The 9,571-nt window shown below is 43.9% G+C and overlaps 1 long non-coding RNA gene across 3 annotated transcripts; it reads right to left on the bottom strand.

The window, feature by feature from the left end:
- Nucleotides 1–316: 316 nt before the first annotated feature.
- On the bottom strand, nt 317–3,358 carry LOC130194035 (uncharacterized). Of its 3 annotated transcripts, none has more exons than XR_008831777.1 (6): nt 3,325–3,358; nt 2,474–2,498; nt 2,070–2,232; nt 1,853–1,934; nt 1,190–1,268; nt 317–874 (listed from the first exon to the last, which is right to left on the bottom strand). It is a non-coding gene; the product is annotated as an uncharacterized LOC130194035 (long non-coding RNA). The 3 variants fall into 3 exon arrangements; XR_008831776.1 differs by having other exon boundaries at nt 1,853–1,941; XR_008831778.1 differs by lacking the exon at nt 1,190–1,268 and having other exon boundaries at nt 1,853–1,941.
- Between the last annotated feature and the right edge of the window lie 6,213 nt (nt 3,359–9,571).

Below are 9,571 nucleotides of genomic sequence, written 5' to 3' on the forward strand. Positions count from 1 at the left end.
CCTCAACATTTCTAAGTAAAGTAGCTCAATAATTTTAAGTTCTTAAAGCTAAAAGAAACTAAGTTTAGGCAACTCATGTAATTGCAGTAAACATTAGTATAGTTAACTTAACAATTATTAGTTACTAGGTTAACTTAAAAAAGACAACTTAAAAGATCCAAGTTATATTAAGTAAACAGGACTAATAAGAACTAGTTAACTTTACTAGTCAATGAGATCCCATTACTTAGAAATAGTGAGGAAACCGATTGCCTTAAAATGATCAAGTAAGCTGAACTAAAAACTGTAAGTTGTTGAAACAAAAGAAGGAGAACAGTTACAATGGAAGACAACGTTTATTTAGAAGAAAAACACATGTTTTAAAACTCAAACAACGTGCTTAAAACGCTGAACATGTTGCCAGATTAGGTTTTGTAACGCAGAAATATGATGAACACAGCGTTTTCGGCATTTGCTAAATTTCACGACAGAAAACAACAAAAACAGACATTTTCTAGAAAAGAGTTCAATTGGAGATAGAAGGGTGAAGTTCTCGGGCCTGACTGCACATCATGAACACAGTCCCTTATGGTATCAGTAGATATTTGAGTGATTGTATTTTAGGGTTTTTGGTCCAAGTGAGAAGCACTCTATGAATAAATTCAGAAGGTGTTCCTCACTCGTTGAGGATACTCCAAATTCAGGGGTAAATAAGTCCGAAGAGTAGCCACACGGCACGGGGAAGATGATCACGGTCACCCATCACGACTGTTCCTCCCAAAACGATGGCAGTAGTTGTAGACTCCAGGTCCAGCGAGTGAGGAGGCCACAATGTCTTCAGCACCGTCAGGGTCCCAATGGAGGCGTGGGACACGTCCAGAAGGTCATCAGAGTCCTAATAACAAGAGCAGCATAAAAAACACAATTACATGTCAAATTTCACGTTGCATTTCTATAGTAGAACACACAATGGTTACTTGGATTCTGAGATTATTAGATAATCAAGTGAAAGATGCTCAGGAGTGAGTGCGATGATTAATTCATTGATCATGTGATTCACTGAATGATTGCAAAAGCTAATAATAAAGAATATGAATTATCATATTTACAAATAGGGATATTTGAATGGAACAACAATAATAGAGCAAATGTAAAAAACAGAATGTAGAAGGGCCTGAGAACAGGTCGATGCAGTTGCATCACAACACACCCCGATCAGGACCCGTTCGTGGCTTCTGCTGTGTTTCCATAGGGTCAAGTCGAAGCTTCATGCCATCCTAAACTCACACCTTCAATAAAGAAAGACCAACGTTTAATACGTGGGCAACCAACCATATTCGTGGTAAACATCCACATTTCTTTGTCACTGCTGCTTCTGGGAAATGTGCTCCTACCACAGGAGGTTGAACAGGTACCTACCATCTTCAGCCGTCACACCTGCATCATATTGGCTGCTCCTGAACCTCCTGTGGCAGTAGAGCGAGCATATTGCCCAAAAGCAACAAAGAAATAGCGATAATGTTACAAGTGAAAACCCATTTTTGGTAACAGGAGATATTAGTAGAACCCCTCTACCATCATGCAGACATGTGAAGGTGTACAGATGCCCATTTAGGTGTGATATGATTTGTAATTTTTTATTTTGAAGGCCTTTGGGTTTTGAATGGGGTGACTAGAGAGCTGCAACTGGAGCTGACTGGAAAGATGGGAGATCCCACTAAAAGGGCCCCAATCAGGGATAAGTGAATCAAAAAGTAGAAGCACTGATTGGAAGAGAAGTAGCCAATACCAAAAGATTAACAGGCAGAACACATGAGATATATTGGGCATCCTGTGGTGTGGAATTAAATAATTTTGACTAAAGTCTACTTACAAATTCTTGAAGAAGTCTGCGTTGTCATCTCCAAGGATGACGGGAGAGCCACGGAGGACTGCTGTTCACCTCCCAGTCACATCTGTACGCTAAAAAAACATTTTAAACACACACAATTCACAAGTGTTAAAGGACAATCATTTGACAGCTCTGCATGCAATGCTGTGACACTACTTTATTAACCACATAAAGAAAAATGACTGCTTGAGAAACTTACCCCAGGTGTGACTTGTTGCAGATATTCAAGTTTCTGTCCGACACTTTCCCCCTCTGGGTTTTGAACTTCTCCAGGAAGCGAGGAGTATATTTGTCGAGATCTTTGAAGAACTCTGATCGCAACTCAGATTTTTGCTTGATAAGCGACAGAACTCAGCCAGAATCTAACGGAAAGAGAAATAAATTAATATTTAGTCATATTAGACCTACAGTAAACACATTACAACATACTACATCACACTGGGCAGAAAACTAGTGGCTTCTAGATTGACAGATTTCATCAGCTGCCCTCATCGGCCCTTCATGGTCATCACAGGAGACACTCTGTGTGAAGACATGGACTTAATCTGGCAACGCTTCCATGTGTTATGCAGTAGTGTGTAGAAGAAAATAAGCAATACTTACAATTCATTGCCAGGTTTTTCAAAGCCTACAAAAGAAACAACAAAAGCAATTAGTCAAACTGCAAATAACTCCTCGTCAAGATGCATTTTTACGGCTAAAAAGCCATCAGTTTAATGGAAGATTTCACAGACAAATATGATTACAAATGCTTATCCTAGATATAGATAGATAGATAGATTGAAGTCATAAATAGTCTGTAGGGAGGTTGGCAGGGAGCTTAGTTTCAAACTTGCTATTGGTTATAATGGATGTCATTTCCATTAAATATCACAAAATAAGAAATGATGTTCAAGTAAAAAATAAAAAAACGTTGTACCACATTCGCTGTGGCCGAGAAGTTCTCCATCATACGGTTGTGGTTGAATTATTCCTCGTTACTGTAGTGTTATGGAATAATAGGGTTTTGAGCCCGTTGTATCTCCAAGTATCTTTATTAGCTTAACCATACATAACACCGTGACTGACTGGATTCGGGTAACTCCAAGAGCGGACTGACGACTGTACACGCCCCCTCTGATCACACATGCCTTCGTATCACTCCGCATGTCTATAAAGTAGTACCATTACATTATAGTTACATTCAATCTGACATTGCATTCACTCTTAACTCAGTGACAGTAGCGTTGTGTGACTCCCGTAGTGCTGCGTTAATGCACACGAGTGAGACAGCCACGACGATGTCCGCCATTAACATTGTGACTCGTTTGTTTTGACGGTCTAGCTAGCTTACATTAAACGCTTCGTAAAGTTAACATTCAACTACGAATATACATATGAACAATATGGCGAAGATACGACGATGTTTACTAAGGACATGAACGGCAAAACGTTATTGAGACGCTGAAATTTACCTTAAAGTAACTCGCACACCTGCACTGCCTTCTCACTGCCGCCAATCCGTCTCAGGCAAAGAACGTCTTCAGTGGTCGACTGCGCATGCGTATTCAAGGCGAGTGCTGCCGAGTGCGTCCGAGTTTCTTCCGAGTCCGCCTCACTCATTTTTTTAAAGTAAAGCTTACTTGAGATAATAAGTTTAATAACTTTACTCACCAAAAAGTGTTCTTTACTAAGTTTCTTAAAGTAAGGTCAACAAAGTAAGCAGAAATGAGTAAAGCTCACTAATTTTTTTAAACTAAACTTTACTATTACATTTTACAGTGCACACCACTTTCGCCTGTGCGTGCCGCGCACACACAACACACATATGGAATATTCTCCTCACAAGCTGTGCCACAGACAATAGGACACACACTGGGCGACACAACCCATATATCTGGGTCTGTGCTAAGATAAAGCACCTCCAGCATTAAAGCCAGTGTATTAGCTTGCCCTTTTTCACCACAGATGAAGAGATTTGGAGCTTGATATTGTCACACGCACGCACACACACTTAATGTTTTAAATCTTACAGGTTTAACACACCTGAATGCAGCAACAACATTTTGCTGAACCAACTGAAGTTTAGGCATGTGGAGATAACATTCCCAATATCAAACATTTGGTGACATTTTGGTCACAATAACAATAACAGACCAACAAAATAATGTCTTGAAACTTTTGTGTCCAAAGTTGTGTCCAGCATTAGTCCACGATGCAAAAGCACTTGTTTTTGAGGACCTGCACCTTAGTGGAGAGCTTGTTCCCATCCAATCCCATCAATACTCTCTGAAAAAACTCGAGTGTATCTCAGGTCTTTGGGACAGCTCAGGTCCAAACTGTAGATCAGGCCAAACAGGGCTGCGCAGCCATTTGCCACATCTCGCAGGTCTTGCAGCACTGTACAGCCTTCAATGATGATGCCGACATCCTCAGGTGCATCTGTTGCCTCTGCTCCCTCCTGTTCCACAACGTAGATGCCCAAAACCACTTTCTCCAGTCCAGCAAAATCAACATCCTGAAACGGTCAGAAAGAAACAGTATTAGTCAAACATCTGTATATGAGTGAATATTTGCAAGTGTCATGAGAGAATATGACTGGTAATTGTGTTTTTCTTGTCAAGAAATCTGAAAAAGGTCAAGATACACAAGGAATCTCCATTATCCTATTAGGAAGTACTTGCTGGTGCCACATAACTCTATTGTACCATGGTGTGTAGACACAGCTTCAAAAATGTTGGTTAATGGTTGTGTCAATTTGGAAAATGTGATGCTCAATTGTCATAAATAATAATAATAATAATAATATAATAAAGAAAATTGGAGTGCAAGCAATCTTATTTATGAAAGATTTATGAAACGACGATATGAAAACAGTTTAATATTGCATTTTCTATATGAATGAGTTATATCAAAAGCTATGGGATCAACAGTGTCATAACTTACCATGTACTTCTTAACAAGGTTGTCAGGATCTTCAAGTATAAGCATAACCCTTTAGGATGCATTCCCGCCTTACTTCAATGCTTGGATTCTGTGGGAGACCAAAAACAGATGTTTACTGAACTTTAAAAAAAAAGATTAATGCTTTCAGAATTTTAATTTTTAACATTAGTGACAAACTAAGCAAAAGATATACATTAATGAAATATAATTTAAAATTGTGTTAATGATAGATGCTCATGGGTTCATGCTTTTATAATACTATATTTGATTATGATATGGCTCTAAAGCATATTTGAACTTGATTCAAAGTGAAAGACCTAATAATAACAAGAGGGAAAGAGTTAAACAGTACCGAAAAGCTTATTTAGGTTAGGAGTTACAATCTGAGGGTTCAGGGTTAAAGTGAGAAACACACACCTGATCCATGGCTGCCATAATCTGGTTGATACTGCGTCCTACTGCGTCCTGCTGCTCCTCCCTTCTTTTTGAAAACCTTCATCAGTTGGCTGGAGTAATGATCCAGTTGGGCCATAAAGGTTGACAGCAGGGGGATTGTGGTAATAGATAGATAGATAGATATATACTTTATTAATCCCCAAGGGGAAATTTGTCGAGACAGTAGCAGCAACACACAAGAATAAAAAACAAAACAAAATATAAGAAACAGGGATGAAAGATATAGAAGTGTACAAGTAAGATAAAGTAAAATACAAAACAAAATATATATGTAAATATACAACACACATGCATACACAACACACAACAACACTGACAAATCCAATACAAAAATATTAAATATAGACAGAGTGCAAAAAGCAAAGTGTGTGTATGAGTGCAGAGCAAATGAAATGAAGGGTTAGGGTGATCTGGCAAGAGGTGAACTGTTGTAGAGCCTCATAGCCGTCGGCAGGAATGTTCTCCTGTATCTGTCCTTGTGGCAGCGGAGCGTGAGGAGACGTCTGGAGAAAGTACTCCTCTGTCCCTGTAGGAGGTGGTGGAGAGGGTGGTCCGGGTTGTCCAATATGGACACAAGTTTCTTCAACGTCCTCCTCTCCACCACCTGTTCCAGGAGCTCCAGCTGGCAGCCGATGATGGAGCCAGCCTTCCTAACCAGTTTGTTAAGACGGCTGGTGTCACCGGCTCCGATGCTGCTCCCCAGCAGACAATGGCAAAGTGCAGTACACTGGCGACAACCGACTGGTAGAATAACTCCAGCATCTTGCTGCACACGTTGAAGGATCGAAGCTTCCTCAGGAAAAAGAGTCGACTCATCCCTTCTTGTACACAGCGTTGATGTTGGCCTTCCAGTTCAGTCGGCTGTCGATGGAGACGCCCAGGTACTTGTACTCCTCCACCATGTCCACGTCCACTCCCAGGACACTCAGAGGTGGAGGAGCTGTCGCCTTCCTCCTGAAGTCCACCACCATCTCTCTGGTCTTGGCCACGTTCAGCCGCAGGTGGTTCTCATCGGCCCACTTTACAAAGTCACTCACCACTGTCCTGTACTCCTCCTCCCGTCCATCCCTAATACACCCGACCACTGCAGAGTCATCAGAGTACTTCTGCAGATGGCATGACTCCGTGTTATACTGGAAGTCACTGGTGTACAGGGTGAAGAGGAAGGGAGACAGAACAGTTCCTGTGGGTTTCAACATCACTGACCACCGTTCCAGACAGCACACGGCCCATTCTGACAAACTGTGGTCTGCCTGTGAGGTAGTCAGTGATCCAGGAGATGGTGGACGCGTCCACACCGACCACCCGCAGCTTCTCACTCAGCAGCAGTGGCTGGATGGTGTTAAATGCACTGGAGAAGTCAAAGAAAGTGACTCTCACAGAGACACCGGTTCCATCCAGGTGCGACTGAGCTCGTTGCAGCAGGTAGATGATGGCGTCGTCCACTCCCACATGAGGCTGGTAAGCAAATTGCAGAGGGTCCAGCGACGATTTCACCTGCGGCGGAGGTGGGCCAAGACCAGCCTCTCCAGCACCTTCATCACATGGGAGGTGAGGGCGACCGGTCGGTAGTCGTTGAGGCCAGATGGTGTTGACTTCTTTGGGACAGGGACCAGGCACGACGCCTTCCACAGCACCGGGACTTCCCCCAGCCTCAGGCTGAGGTTGAAGAGGCGCTGCAGGACACCAGACAGCTGGGTGGCGCAGGTCTTTAGGACCCTGGGGCTGATGCCATCAGGACCTTCAGCTCTGCGCTGGAGTAGTTTCTCCAGCTGTCTTCTCACCTGGTCAGTCGTCACAGAGAGGGGGGGGGGGAGGAGCCCATTGTTATTGAGGGCTCGGTGGATGTGCAGCTCAGCAGGGGGACAGAGGGGAGGTGTTTGGGAGGTGTGATGTGGAGGAGACAGGAGAGGCTGTGAACTGAACCTATTGAAAAACAGTTCAGCTCGTTGGCCTCTCCAGGAGCCCCTGGCTGTCTCCTCCCACCTTGAAGCCAGTTATCTGCTTCATTCCTGTCCACACCTCCCTTGTGCTGTTCAGCTGGAGTTTGGCCTCCCGCTTCCTCCTGTGGGTGTCCTTGCCTCCTGAGCTTCACCTTTAGGTTGCGCTGGGCTTTCCTCAGCTCATCCCTGTCTCCAGACCTGAAAGCAGCTTTCTTCATGTTAAGAAGCGCCTTCAGGTCCCTGGTGATCCAGGGCTTGTTGTTGGGGAAGCAGCGCACAGTCCGTGATGGGATGGTGGTGTGTTCACAGAACTTGATGTATTCCGTGATGCAGTCGGTCATACTGTTGATGTCCTCCCGTGCGGTCCACACAACACATCCCAGTCCGTTGACTCAAGCAGTCCTGTAGAGCGTCGTTAGCCTCCAGAGACCACCTCCTCACAGTCCTGGTGGTCACCGCAGCCTCTTCACCAGAGGAACATACCTGGGTGTCAGCCGGACCAGGTCATGATCAGACCTGCCGAGGGGGGGAAGGGCAGTGGCACTGTATGCATCCTTAGTATTAGCATACAGCAAGTCCAGAGTTTTATTGTTCCTTGTTGGGCAGTCTATGTATTGATGGAAGGTTGGCAGAGCTTTTTCCAATGTGGTGTGGTTAAAGTCACCAGTGATAGCCATGAATGCTCCAGGCTGATGATTCAGCAGAGCAGACACAGTGGAGTGGATGGTGTCCACAGCTTCCTCAGCGTCAGCTGATGGTGGCACGCACACGACAACCACAATGGCGGACGTGAACTCTCTCGGCAAATAGTACGGGCGCATCCCCACGGCCAACAGTTCAATGTTCGGGCTACAGAAGCGCCCCTTCACGCACACATGGTCCGGATGGCACCACCGTTCATTCACATAAACAGCGATCCCGCCCCCCCTCTTCTTACCGCTCTGTGTAGCGTCTCTGTCAGCCCGAACAGTCCTGAAGCCGGGCAAAGACGCTGTGATCCGGATAGTCCGCGTGTAGCCACGTCTCAGTGAAGCACAAGAGACTGCTCTCACGGAAGATCCTCTCAGTCATTACCAGCGCGCCGAGCTCATCCGTCTTATTCGCCAAAGACCTCACGTTCCCCGTTATGATCGACGGTACCGAGGGTTTGTATCTCCTCGTTTAGCCCTCCGCTTGACACCCGATCTGCAACCGCGAGCCCTTCTCCGTAGCTCCAGCGGGATCACAGGTCTTTCTCCAGGCAGAAGCTTCGGCCTGCACAGCGCGATCAACTGAGCACGCGAGTAGACGACGGTCCCCGTCATTGTTTTGCTGTGGCTCTCCGATACTCACGACAAAGTGAACAAAAGCCACAGTAGAATTATCGAAAAAAGTAGTTATGGTCCAGTGTCCGACCGTAACTAAGACAAACGTGAAAGAAAAGAAAAAGAAAAAGAGAGGAAAAGTGCAAAAAAAGACAATAAAATAAAAGCAAAACGCCACTACTGAAACAAGCAGCCGTTGGCACAGCGCCATTTTATTATATATATAATGCGGGTGAACTCTGCATTTAGCTGCAACAGATTGAAACAGAATCTCACATGAAACTAAAAATGATCTCACACTTTCAACTGGTCACATATTGTGGAAAAGTAAACATAAGCCTGTTATTGGCTACTTACCAAATCTTTTAAGGATGATGTCTGAACTCCCCTGAGCAAATTGCGCGCAAATGCCAACGTTCAAACCTTTGAGCTTCGTCGTGACTGCGCATGTCTGAGACACATGCAGCGCAGTCTCAGATATGCAAATGAGACAAGGAAGTTAGAAGGTTACGTTAGTTTCAATTGACTCTGTTTTGTAGCCTTGAAATCTCCAACTATTATGTTATTCCAATGAAACCTTCTTATTTATTCTATAAAAATGTAATAATTATAGTAATTTTAACATAACAGTTACACAATTTGAACAACATGGCAATTCCATTTCTTAGAGTGTACACATGTCATCTATTGCACCTGTCCATCCTGGAGAGGGATCCTCCTCTGTTGCTCTCCTGAAGGTTTCTTCCCTTTTTTCCCCCTGAAGGGTTATTTGGGAGTTTTTCTTGATCCGATGTGAGGTTTTGGGGCAGGGATGTCTATGTGTACAGATTGTAAGGCACTCCGAGACAAATTTGTAATTTGTTAAATTGGGCTATACAAATAAACTGAATTGAATATCGTATTTTTGGTATTGTATCTAATTCTGGCATCGGGTATAATGATATTTACGGCAGATATCGTATCAAAGATCGTGACAATCAGGTAGATGCTGAACAGACTTAAGAAAAAGGTCCATGGCTAAGCAGCGCACACGAGTCCTTAAAATACTTCTTCAGGCCAAAAAAAGGGAAGTT

Source organism: Pseudoliparis swirei, chromosome 5 (genome assembly GCF_029220125.1).
Source record: "Pseudoliparis swirei isolate HS2019 ecotype Mariana Trench chromosome 5, NWPU_hadal_v1, whole genome shotgun sequence".
Classification (NCBI taxonomy): Eukaryota; Metazoa; Chordata; class Actinopteri; order Perciformes; family Liparidae; genus Pseudoliparis; species Pseudoliparis swirei.